Genomic DNA, 14,587 nt, shown 5'->3' on the forward strand with positions numbered 1-14,587 from the left:
AGGGGATCAAAGAGGGACAAGAACCAGGCTATCCTGCGCCAATAAAGAGAAAAGGAGATGATTATCGTCCTCACAATCCATTGCCAGATGTTCGTCTATCACCACTATACCATGCTATGCAACCAGGACATGGCAAAAAAAGGGTACAAAAATTCTTCGACTATGCAAGCCTGGAGTAAGTTCACAAAATACCATGATTGAATCTTATAAAAAATTTATGTGCACAACTTTGTACACCATGTTAACATTTTCTTTATGTTTCCGCAGCTCTGTAGCTTGGCAACTAACAAGACTGGATGATCCAACAGTCAAGGAAGATATTTTGGTTGCTGGAAGAATACTTCGTGAACTGATGTTCAACAAATATCTGGACCAAGAGGTACTCCAGTTCTACATCTATCAACGTAGAATATCGCTTATCAGAGATAGCATTCGTCATCCAGATGACAAAAAATACCTGAGCTGTGAAATTATGAGTCCTACTGCATGTGTAAGTTTTTCAAAACAAATAAGAAATGTCATATATAGTTACTTTACATAGTTGTACACCTAATTGACATGGCGTGTTGATTGTTAGATTTATTTAGCTATGTACATAAATATACACCAATATGCATCTATGATTGACACATGGTCTGCTAATTGTTGATTGTTAGATTTATATAGGTGTGTACATAGATATACACCTATATCATACATGGATATACAGTCTGTTTTCAGGCCTACAATGTTTGATTTGTTAGTTTTCTGTAGTAGTTTACATGCTTGTTAGTTTTCTGATTAAGGTGAGCCTAATTAATTTTGTTTTCTAACAAATTATTAATTGCAGTACTATGTCAAGTATAATGTCACCAGCGAGGTGCAAAATCTTGTGGTTGATTTCATACGGAACATGCCTGAGAATCTGGAAGTTCTTGTAATCCCTATCAATCACTCTACAGATCAAACGAGGATGGGATTGCACTGGTCGCTTTTGAATTTTGATTTCGAAGCTCAGGAATGGAAATGGTATAACTCGTTACACTCAGAAAATGAGCAGTCATATCAAGACGATGCAAAACAACTGGCAGATATGGTACAAGTGGAACTCAACAAGAAGAGAGCATTGAAGGGTCACCCACCTATAGAAGAGCACGAATTAAACATCATGCCATGCCCTTCACAAGGAATCAACCCGGACTGTCTAATATATACTTGTTACTTTATGAAACGAAGTATGAAGACAACAAAAGGTATGTAAAGAGATCAGCAGAGGGCCGAAGACATTTGTCAGCAAATGAGATCAAAATTGGTGGCCAAGATGTTGAAAAAAGTCGGATGTTATGAAAAGGTGTGGGATATAACAAAAGATGAGGAGCATCAGCAGTGGCGCAAGACTACAAGAAAGCAACCACTGAAGAGGAAGAAGAGTTTTTAATCTTCATACAAGATCACTTTCTGAATTTCTTCTAAACATTTTTAATCTTCAGAAAACTTTTTAAATTTTAGTTTTCAACTTTCAGTTTAAGACTTATCACTATTATAAAGACCTTGAATTAATTTTTTTATTAGTTTCAATATTGATGTTTTGAAAATAGACTTGTTTCAGTACTAAGGTATGTATTACATGTTAGGAAATATTAAGGTGTACATGATTGTGCACAGTTTCTGACAGAGTAGAAAATCTGGCAGGAAATGGTACATGAAGGTGTACACAATGGTACACATGTACTAATAGAAACATAGAATAGAAAAATTAATAACCTAGTATCAATCATTGAACAACAAAAATAAAAACTAATTACTGGCATTAGAACTGAAAAGATAGAATATTACTAAACAAAATAAACTAGTAGCATCCATTATACAGCAAGGTGTACATAATGGTACACATGTAAAAAGACAGGTAAGAAAAGTGAAGTGCACATGATGGTGTACATAATGGTACACAGATCCTGACACTAATTATCCATGAATAGAAAAATGAAAAGACATTACCAAAAGTAAAAACCAAAAAACATAGTAAAAAGCATCAAGGCATGGGGCAGGTAGCTCTGTTGTGGTGACCAAGAGTGAAGCACTTTGTGCACATCATAGACCTCTTTTGCTTCTCCCAAGCCTTCTTGAAACGTTGTTCTCTTCGTCTACCACGTGGAGGCAAAGGAATAGGAACAATAATCCTATCACTAGGATCATAAGACTGCGGCTTGTCATAATTGGGGATTGGCAAGATGATCTCTTGGTATGTCCTGTTGTACCATTCAGTGGTGAAGTATGGCTCAACAAATGAATAGATGTCCTCCCTCATAGATTGAATGGCAGCACAAGCATGTGCACAGGGAAAACCATTTACTTGCCACCTGTTACACGTACAAGTTCTCTCCAACAGATCTACAGAATGAGTGCGGGGAGACCTGACTTCATACAGTCTTTCCATAGACTCAACAACAGTCCAAGTACGACCAACGTTGATGTTCTCGTTTAGAATATCCTCGTATACGGGAGTGAGCCTAGTGTTAAAATTTTCAAGACCTTCTACCCTTCTCTTAGAATTCATCTACATAACCTTCAAACTAAGATAACAAAAACACAAAACATAAAATCAAAACATGATATAGAAGAAATACAGATAAAACATGTGTACAACAATGTACACATTAAGGAGATCCATGTGTACAACAATGTACACACAGTTGCAGAATCACAGATATAACATGTGTACAAGTATGTACACATCAAGAAAATCCATGTGTACGATAGTAAAAAAGAAATGAATGAAACACTAAACATAAAACTCACCGTATTGCATCAAGAAGAGCAAAAGCATGCAACTTTTTGAACTCAAGAATCCAGTTATTGAATGACTCGGAAATAGTTGAAGAGTGATCAGCATATCTGCATACAGGGAAAAATGAATTTGCCCATTTCTCCTTTAAAATGGTCCTGAGATAATTAGCAACATGTCCACAACCAATTGCATGCATGCCACGCAAAGTTTCTTCAAAGTTCGTTGATGTGTAAGAGTAAGCAGCTGTGTAAAACAAATCAATAACGGCATTGTAATTCGCATCACCTTTTCCAATAGGGAGATTGCACTTGATGTGGTAAAAGCAATAGCTGTGATATGAACCAGGAAATGCTCTTGGAATGCCCTGCAAAAGTCCTTCATGACGATCACTAAGGAAAACAATCGGACGATCATCGACCAGTTGTTGAAGATTATCCAGAAACCAAAACCAATTGTCTTTGTTTTCAGAAGACACAATAGCAAAGGCATATGGCTAAAGACCATCATTTCCATTGACACATATTGCAGCCATCAAAGTACCCCTGAATCTACCAGTGAGGAAAGTAGCGTCCAAGTAAATCATGGGCCTGAGATACTTATAGCTATGCTTGCAAGCACCAAAACAGATGAAAATCCTCTTAAATCTTCCAGTTTCTTCATCAACTTCAAGTTTCAGAAAGCTATCAGGATTAGTTTGCTCAATGGCTTTCACATACCAATTTAAATTGCTATACGACTTCTCGTCGTCACCATATTGATCTTCAAATACGGTTTCTTTCCCTCTACGGGCATGGTGATACTTAATATTGGACCCATAAGTCTTCTTAAAGAGTGACATGATATGTTTGGGTTTTAAAGTGGGATCACCCTGTATACTGTCAGCGATCAAATGCTTAACTAACTTGGTTGTCACCGCAGGACTCTTCAACCTCAAACCAACACCACATCTACAAAAAAAAATCTGGAATAAGTAATGTGCACCACATTGTACACCTAATAAAATCTCAAAAAAAATAACACACATGCAAAAAGAAAGCACAGACCAAGCAAGAATATGAAATTTACACCATATTGAGCCATCTAAAAAGCCTACACCAAGTAATGTGCACCACAATGTGCACCTAAAACAAGTCTAGATATTAAAACCTAAAAATCAATAACATGGATCAAAAAAACAAGTAAACACCACTAACCTGTGAATAACGTTAGAATCTTTCAGCACAAACCGAGAAATGTCACCATTCACGGGCCCAAAGTGAATCCTCCAACCACAACTATCTTCTTCGCACTTCGCAGTAAAACGAGTCTTATTGTTTTTGAGAATAAGAATCTTGCAACAAGTACACATCTTGTACTGATCAACCGCAATCCTTACAGATTTAACACCTCCCATAAATTCTCTACCAATATTGTCAAATATATAACGCCATTCATCGATAATGACAGGCTTGGCCTTGTCCGCATCATGATCACCCTTACAAGCTTAGGACTTTCACTTATACAAGAGTTTGAAGTACTAGCACCAGAACTAGTGCTACAACCGGAATTAGAACGAGACAAATACCTTGAACTAGTGCTACAACCATTATGCTTCAGAATCACATCAACATTCAAATAGAAATCTTTATTGTTCATCTGAATAACAAGAGCAACTAAACCTTGAAGTTGTATATCACCTTGTATAAAAACTACTTGATTAGTATCCATATAGGAAAAACGTATACTCCAAGGGGACAAAGACCTCAACTGCTTACATGCAAGATGCTTCAATTCATCAACGGTGATAAAATTATTAACACGAAACACAGCAGGATGCTCACCAAGATTCAAAACAGCATGAACAAACTTCTTAGACATATTTGATACACCTACATATAACAAAAGATATAATAATAGTTTTAGATTCACATAACCTAAAACTTGAAGAGTGTACAGGAAGTACACATTTAATCGAAGCCAAAAATCAAATAACAGTAAACTTAAAATCAAAACTGTTCCATCGATTAATCGAAGATATAAGCTTCAGAATCTTACTAGAACACATAATTGAATAAACCAAAAGCATATGATCTAATATCAGTTCGATTTCATATCATGCATCATAACACCAAAACCAAAAAACAGTAATCAAAATCATTTAACGAAAATCAAAAGCTAAAATATAACAAAAACCAAATCAATAACATACAAACAATAAGATGTAACAGATTGCATTCATATCATCAACTGATAAAATCAGAAAAACTAAATATCGGAAAAGAGATTCAACGATGAAGCAAAAACAGAACTAACCTGAAGTTGAATTCCGTTAAATATCAGAAACGATGAAATCAAACCTAACTTCTATGAATTTGTATGAAACTGTTAAATCGCTGAAACTGAATTTGAATTCTGGATCGATCTATTTCTGAAATCTGTCGTGAATTCAAATCTGAGATAAAAAATAATCCCGTAATTACACTTTACCAGTAACTTGAAGTTGAATCGCAACCAAATTTCTCTCTGAAACTGTTAAATCGCCTACGAATTTCTTCTCTGTCAGGCTCCCTGTTTTGAATTCATGTTTGAGATCTGAAATTTTCGATTTCAAATACTCGTTTTATGTATGGAATCGTCTGAAGAGTAGTTACGGGATATTGGAAATACAGGAAAATCGGGATCGGTCACAATTTTGGACTAACTCGTACATATTTGGATTAAATTGTTTGAGACGGGGCTTTTTTGGACTAGAGACTACTAGGACTGAGATGAGCGGACTAAAGCGTCCCAAGCCCACTAACTTTGGGACTAAACGTCAATTTCTACTTGATTATGTAAGAGCTGAACAAAACCAAATTCAAGGAAGACACAAGGAGGTAGAGTTCAAGTTCAACTAGTGTATGAAATGCATCATCCTTTACATAGCTAGTAATTAAAATTATAACTGGACCAACAACCAAATTACATAGTAGTGATGCATATGCCGAACCAGAAACGAAAACAAGGAAAAACCAATAATCCCATTTGTCTTAAAGAAAATAACAAACAGACACACCTACTTAATATTAGAAAGCAGAAGCATAAATCTCCATCCTACCAGCTTTATTCCTTATACTTGCGAATTACCGCCTGCGTCACCATTATCTTCAAGCTTTTTCTTCCTCTCAAGATGATTATGCAAAGCCTCTTTATCAATCACTTCATTGTGATAACTTTTACAGGCATAATAGAAGACATTCTGAGATAACAAACCAATGAAGTTCACTAACACCAACAGGACCACACAAATCAATACCAACAGAACCTTGATTAGGATATGCAGACCGTAATCATGGAAGAAAACATATTCATACACAATAAACTCAACAATCCAAACAGCAACAAGGTAAAGGGTTTCAAGTCCATATGCAACACAGAATTTCTGTCTCAAGAGCTGTTTACTCTTCTCAATGGCTGCAAAACCCCATACATCGGGTTCAAGAACTGAAACTACAAAGGCTAGATGCCATAATGCTGCTATGTATGCATAAACAACAAAGAAGACGATATTATAAGAGATTTCTACTACAATGCTGATAACAGTTTCCTTAATAGTATCGAATCCTATATGATTATCTATAGAATTGGAAACCAAGTATAAGGCGGCGTCATTTGCCACCTTGAAAGATAACATATAAAGTGAGGTAACTAGAATTTTGATATAAATCCAAGGAACTGCAAAAAGGATAGAACAGAAGGAAAGGCGATGGTTTAATAAATAGATGCCACAATGAAGGTGATAAACGAAGCGGAGAGAACATAAGACGTATAAAAGAGAACAAGGGAAAGTAACTTATAGAGAGAATACGTGTCCGTGATCTGATTAAACCAAGGAAATCTAGGATAAACAACCACGAGACCAATAAAACTATTATCTTCAAACCACAATTGCAACAATGAGAGTGGGAGTATGAGGAAGAATGTCACCAACAAGAATGTTTTCTGAGACGATTTGGCTAGTTTCGCAGATTTTTTGATGATTTGACATGAGCGCGTCAGGGTATTGAGGTCTTCAAACAGATCCATTGTTTGTTCTTGTTCAGCTTCACTAGCTAGTTTTTCACACAGTAGTATAAAGAGAGCTCAAACAGAAATATGATAAGCTTAAGAGAGGGTCTTAGGCTATAGGCATGTGCGTACAGTGAGTCTCCAAGCAGTCTCCCATAAACGGCACTGGTCCATGCTTAAATTTGAAAATTTTGATATGCAAAAATGGAAATCTGAAAAGTTAGTATCACTGGTAGTAGGGGTGTTAGGTGAGGAGAAGTAAAAGACGACCACTCTAGTGGGGTGTTTGGATACCAGATATAGAAGTGCTTTTCATTTTTTAGAAACAAAAGTAAATTGTAGAAGTTATAAACAAAAATATTTTGCTTTCTAAAAATCATTTTGAAATGATATCATGTAAATAACTTTTTACATTTTGATTTATAAAAATCGAATTGCTATTTCTCATTGTACATCCAAACGTATTCTAGTTCAGGGCCGTCTTACTGTTTTTGGTTGCCCTAGACGAGCACAATATATGGGGCTTTTTTATTGTTACTAGATCAAAAATGAAGTTAGAATTTCAGTTTAGGAGGAAAAATTATGTATTTAAAGTGATAATTTGGATTCAATTATGCGGGCAAAGGCCGCGAAAGTTTTTCTAGTTTCTTAAAGCTAGATTTTAGTTTGTAAACTTGTTATTTGGTATAAAATAAGCCCCCAAAAATTAGTTATTAGTGACATTTATAGTTGATATTGAAAATTAGTAACAATTATAATTGTCACATTTATATTGTTGATACAAAATATTTTCGTAACACTTGTAAACTGTTACAATTTTTCTGTTAGCTTCAAAAAAAATATTTGGGCCCCAACAAATTGGGGCCCTAAGCAGCCGCCTAGGTCGCCTTGCCCCTAAGACGGCCCTGCTCCAGTTTGTAGGAAAAAAGTAGGGTCCCCCAAACTTACGACCCTGATGAAGAGTGTAAATGTAAAATTAAGACACCCACTGATCAGCTTTGGTAGTGAAACTTCCAAGAAGTAGGTACATGTCACTTATGAATGACACCAAATTGATGATCTCTATTCATTTGGGACTAAAAACTTGAGCACAAATTAAAATAAAATAAAATAGCTACTCTTGTTTGAAATGAAAATAATGCTCCACGATTTACACCAGATTATATTTTGAAGAGTCTAATTGTGCACATTAATTTAGATAGGTAGTTATTATCTGGTCATATTATCTTATCAGAAATAAGAAATCTCCCTGTTATGTAGAAACAAAATAAACTTATCACCCACCAAGTTGTATTTTTAGCTGATTTTCATGCTAACATGAAGGGGGGCTTGTCCCCTTTTGTTAACGGAAAATGGATCATTTGTCCAAATATTTTTAAAACATGGTTTTAATGGACGAGTAAAAATTATTACGGGTGAAATGGACAAAAAAAAAAATAGCAAGGATGAAATTGGATTCATCCTGGCTTAAACTTAAAAAATAGCGAGGATGAAACTGGATGCATCCTGATGTAAATTAAAAATAAGAAAAAGTATTTGAAAATGGGTAGGATGAAACTGTTTACATCCTGGCTATTTTAACATTTTAATACATTTAACAGTATCAAAATCTAGATGTCTTTTTCACCCAAAAATTATTGATTTTGGTCTTTTTAACCAATTTTGTGTTTTGTTAAGTCCTAATTTCTCCTAATAGAATTCTATCTACAAGACTGTCACTGTTAGCGCAATAGCTATACATAGTCCACTGCCGCAGAAACATATCCTAAACTACATATCCTCTACGAGTAGATTATTGGCAGCTGGTCGAGTCTTGGGACTTAGTAACTGGTGCCAAAATTATGTCAAATTCCCATAAGAACTGCACTTACTTGCAAGTGATAGAACATGTTCATGTTAATGCCAAACTGCCAGTCGGGTGGTGAAAATGATAAAACTCGTTATGCACCTATGATAGGCATTACGACACATCAATTGCCAGCATTTCTGTGAGGTTAGACTCTTTGTCGAGCATATTATCTCCGGATTGCTGCTTTATGCATCCACTCATGGACTTGTTATGTTCCACTCGGTTTTGGTCGATCTGGGACTAAAAGTCTAAAACTGGTTAGAAAAATCAAATCAAAAAAGAGAAAACGTCGATGCCGGGGAACGAACCTGAGTCACCCGCGTGACAGGCGGGAATACTTACCACTATACTACAACGACTCGATGTGTTAGATAAGTTTTGAATCCGTAACTGCACAAGTTCCCTTCTTGGTCGTTTGATGTCATCATCCAGTGACTTTACTATGACATCGACATTTTGATCATTAGGGTTTTCGAAGAGCGAGGCAGAGTCATAGAGAAGAGAAAAATGGCGATGAGAGGAATCATGAAGAAGATTATTGTTTCTCCTCCTAAATCTGGATTTATGGAAGGAGGATTACGAAGAGTTCCTGCTCGTTGCTTTAGCACTACTACTGCCAACTTAACAGAAGACAGAAGAGACTATCTTAATAACGAATGTAGTTACCAAAGTGTAAGCCGACATGTGGCCATCGGAAGGCGCGGGAATCTGGTGAAAAGATCTTACTTCAAGCCCCGAGATTCATCGTCAGGGACTTGTCAAATCAAGTCAGAATTATCCTTATCTGCACGGAAGCGAAGTAAAGTTTGGGTCGAGGTAACTCGCCAAAGGGGACGTAAAGCACGAAAGGAATAAGATATCCATTACAAAATGACCACGAAATAATGTGAATTGGCTTGGAAGAAAAGCTACCCCCACGAAATAGATGAATTATCGGGCAAGAAATATGACAGGTGTCCCGACAAGACCACGTGAAGTCAGCGAAAGATGGGGGGAAACTTTATGGAATATGCTCCAGGCGAAGTATAAAGTAACCTCGGCGAGATAATGTGGGATGTATACCATTAGGGTTGTTGGAGGCTATAAATAGAGACCTTGAGGCAATGTAAAGGGAGAGATTTTTTGGAGCGGGAAAAAGGTCTAGAATAGGAGATAGAGAATTAGGGTTTCCTGGTAACTCATGAGTGTAACTTGTATTTCACTTGAGATTAATAAATAAACTTAAGTTCTTGTGTTCATCATGTCTTAGATCTTACTTACTTTCCATTTGGGTGTGTTGCTGGATTTCCAGTAATCACATTTTGGCGTCCAGAAACATGGATCTTAAATTGGGGATCTATCCTCGTCTAAAGAATAGGGAGAGAAGCTGAGGTTGCACCAAAGAGGCGGAAATCAAAGATCTGAGAAGTTTGGTTCGAGATCTGAGGATTAAGCGGAAAGACTAGCAAAGAGGTGGATAAAAGGACGAATTTCGGAATGAGGTAAACGATGAAGGGAATGGTGAGGCAAACGAAATCACAAACGGTGTTGAGAAGGAGTAAACGATTGGAGGCTCGGGATCAGGAGGTAAATGACGATATATTGGTAAAGGATGAAAGACGAAGGACCATGATACAAGGGAAACGCAGATCGAAAGTGAAAGCCGGGACTGTGGAGAAACCTAGTCAGATTGTGAAAGTCGGGACTATTGCGGAGAAGGAAATGAATCGAGAAAAGGCGGAGGCAAACAATGACGAGGAGGATGAGGTATCGGAAGAACTGGGTGAAACCCCTAATCAGGAGGAAGATGACCAGATGATGCATGAGGAACGTGAACGAGAAATGACTGATGAGGTCATGTGGGAAGGAAACAATGAAGCGGAAGAGACCACGACGTCATCTCAAAGGCATATCCAGTGCGAAAGAAATCAGGAGATATATGAACAAGGTATGATGGAGTTGTTAGAAGGGTGCCATAGAGAAAGAGACTTAAGGAGGCTGTTAGAAGAGGCGAGACGGGAAAATCGCGAGCTAAGGTATGAGGAAGAGAGGAAACGTGAGGAAGAAAGCAAACGCGTCAAGACAAAAGTGAACAATGATGAAATAAAAAGGAGAACCATATACCATGATATCTTATGCGAGCTACGAAGCTTAAGGATGCAAGTGGGAAGTTCACAAAAAGGCGACGAGGAGAAGGGATGATCCAGGAAAAAGGATCCACGAGGATACGGAGGAGAGAGGCATAAGCTGAAGAACAAAGGGCAGATCGGACAAGAGTCGATGGTCTGGACGGAGTTAAAACTTCCAGAACTTAACCCAACTATGGAGAAGGTATGGGAGGAGGTGATATTAACCGAGGAGATACCGGCACCACCAAATATGGTGAGAGAACCAGTCCCGGGAAGCAAGAGTCATGAATTTTGCAGGTATCATCGTTTTCATGGGCACCATTACCAACAACTGTAGAAGTGTTAGGAAGATCATACACCGGCTTATCGGACAAGGGAAACTTGTGCACTACATTGATCAAAAGGAGGCACCGATGATTACTTGTCACAACAAGAAGGCAAAAGTAAGCCGAGAAAAGAGATGATTAAGCTGTAATTTCATAGCACATTCCAGGAGAAGTTTCCAAGATTTTGAAGATAACGTACTCTCAAGAGTGTACAAGGTGGATTGCGAAGGTAATGAGATAATGAATTCCCCGAAGGAAGAACCATTAGAAGGCTGGCAAATGAGAGAAATATCCTTTTCGGCGAAGGACGTACCAGAAGGAGAAATTCAACATATGAATTCACTAGTCATTAGCCTAGCTATGGCCAGGTTTGCATCCCAGGAAAGGGGCCAGCAAAATAAGGAGATGACTTGGGGGTGGACAAAGTCTTGATAGACATGGGTAGCTCAGTAGACGTCCTCTTATACCATACCTTCAGAGCTCTGGGGTACGAGGATTCTGACTTGTTACCTTCTACGTTGTATGGATTCAACGGAGTGGCGACAAGGCCAAAAGGCGTGATATGCTTGAAAATATTGGCAGGAGAGTTGGAAACAAAGGTTACTCTATGTGTGGTAGATGTGGAGTCGCCGTATAAAGCTCTTATAGGTAGACCATGGGTGCATGGAATAAAAGGAGTTGTTCCTACTTATCACCAAATGATACGGTTCCATATGCCAAGTGGAATCGGCGAAATACGAGGAAGCGGCGAAGAAGACGAGAGCTGCAGTGAGAAAGATATCGATCTTTACGAGAATAAAGTGAAAAGGAAGAAGGAAAAGAAGAGGAAGGTACTGGAGCTGAAGAAGGGTGACGAATTACGGGTATACCCGACAAAGTCTAAAGAAGGGTGGGTAATACCTAGCGAGATACCAGAAAAGGAGGGAGAACCCGCGAAGCCCATAAAAGAATCAACCCTGTTGGGAGAGCCAATCTTGAATTTCGTCGCAGTCGAACCGACGAAAGATGTAAATCTAGGAATGGAAGACGAACCAAAAATCATAAAAATTGGGACGAAGATGGAGGTGGAAGAAGAAAGGAGGTTGGTGGAACTATTAACAAAATATGGAGACATATTTGCGTGGAGCATGGGGGAAATGCCAATCAAGCCAGTAAGACAACGGATAAGGAAGATAGCGACGACCTATCATGAGCAAATTGACAAGGAACTTCAGAAGATGATGAAGGAAGGCATCATAAAGCCGGCGAAATATCCAGACTGGGTTGCGAATATGGTAATTGTACCAAAAAAGAATGATGGCATAAGAATCTGTATTGATTTCAGTGATCTAAATACCGCTTGTCCCAAGGATAGTTTCCCTTTACAAAATATCCCTCAGATGGTGGAAGCAGCTTCCGGGTACAAAAGGTTATCATCCATGGATGGATATTGTGGATACAATCAAATACCTTTGGCCGAAGAAGACCAGGAGCACACGGCTTTCTTCACTCTTGGAGGGTTGTAGTGCTACACGATAATGCCATTTGGATTGAAAAATGCAGGGGTCACATACCAACGAATGGTGGAAAAAGTATTCGCAAAATGGGTACACACAATGTTGGAAGTTTATGTAGACGACATGTTGGTCAAAACTAAAGACTCCGGAGATCATGTGGAAGACCTAAAAGAGATCTTCCATCAGATGAGGAGATATAAGATGAAAGTCAATCCATTGAAGTGCATTTTCGGGGTAGAATCAGCGAAGTTCTTAGGCCATATAGTTTCTCGAAAAGGTATAGAGGTGGATCCTAAAAAAGTACAGGCGATACTAGAAATGCCATCACCAGTTACCGTAAAAGATGTGCAAAAATTAAATGGGCAGCTCGCGGCACTGGGAAGGTTCATCTCGCGGTCATCTGATAAATGTAAACACTTCTTTGACATTTTAAAGAAGGGAGCAAAATTCGTGTGGACACAAGAGTGTGAGGAAGCTTTGAAGGGCATAAAAGAACATCTAATCAAGTTATCAATCCTGCAAAATCCGGAACCAGGAGATGAGTTGTTACTCTGTCTCGCATCCACACCAAATGCTACTAGTGAAGTCCTACTCAGGGACAACGGAGGAGTAGAAAAACCCATATTCTACGTGAGTAAAACCTTGAACACCACATAAAGAAATTACCCTAAGATCGAAAAATTGATATTGGCATTATTTTATGCATCACAAAAATTACGGACTTATTTCCAAACCCACAAGATCAAAGTCCTCACAAGGGTACCTATAGAGTCAGTCTTGAAGCATTCCCAAAGGGTTGGGAGAGTAGAGAGGTGGAACACTCACATCAACCATTTCGGGCTGAAGTACGAAGTACAAACTTCAACGAAGTCGCATATAATAAAAGAGTTTCTCGCTGAATTTCCTTCGGAAGAAGATGGGAGTGCGGAAGACATGATGGAGATAGACGAAAGCCGACCGGACCCAAGAGATTTGTTAAAGCAAAGTCATCCCATGAGATGGGAAATCTTCGTTGATGGGGCATCTAATAGCTGTGGAGGAGGTGTCAGAATAGTATTCACCTCGCCTGCAGGCGAGCGAATAGTATTTTGTTTTCGGCTGGAATACAAAGCCACAAATAATGAAACCGAGTATGAGGCAGTAATACAGGCTCTGAGAATTGCAATAGAAATGGAATTGGACGAAATACGAATTACTAGTGACTCACAACTGGTAGTTCGTCAGATTGAAGGAGTGTATAACGCAGTCGATCAAGTGATGAAGAAATATCAGTAGCTCGTGCAAGACTATTCGGCGAAAGTACTAAGTATCATATGGAGAAACATAAATATAGATAACAATCGACATGCAAATGCATTATCCTTCATAGATTCCATGATTTAGAATCCGAAAATCGGGCATATTGTGATTCAGCGGTTGATGCAGCCATCAGTAAGCAGAGAAGAAAGTGAACTTCAAGTAATGACGGTAGAAGAAAGGAACTCAGTAATGAGCAAAGAGGACTAGAGAACACCAATCTATAACTACTTGACGAAAGGAGACTTGCCATGAGATAAACAAGAGGCAAACAAAATCAAAAGTAAATCCACGAATTACGAGGTGCGAGAAGGGATCCTTTATAGGCGATCATTTTTGGGCCCATTGATGAGGTGCTTATTGCAGGAGGAAGGGATTGAAATTATGAAGTCAATTCATTATGGAGACGCTGGAAACCACAGCGGAACCAGATCACTAGCTTACAAGACCCGAACACAGGGTTACTTTTGGACCTACATGCATAAATATGCGAAAGACACTTCTATAAGGTGTGAGGCGTGTCAAAGGTTCGGCAAAAGAATATATGCACCATCCACAATCTTGAACTCAGTGTTGAGCGTGTGGCCATTCGCCATGTGGGGGATAGATATCATGGGACCCTTTGTCATGGGGACGAAGCAAAGAAGGTACTTGATTGTAGCAACAGACTACTTCACAAAGTGGGTAGAGGCAAAGGTTGTGCAGCATACAAAAGACGG

This window comes from Papaver somniferum, chromosome 1 (genome assembly GCF_003573695.1).
Source record: "Papaver somniferum cultivar HN1 chromosome 1, ASM357369v1, whole genome shotgun sequence".
Classification (NCBI taxonomy): domain Eukaryota; kingdom Viridiplantae; phylum Streptophyta; class Magnoliopsida; order Ranunculales; family Papaveraceae; genus Papaver; species Papaver somniferum.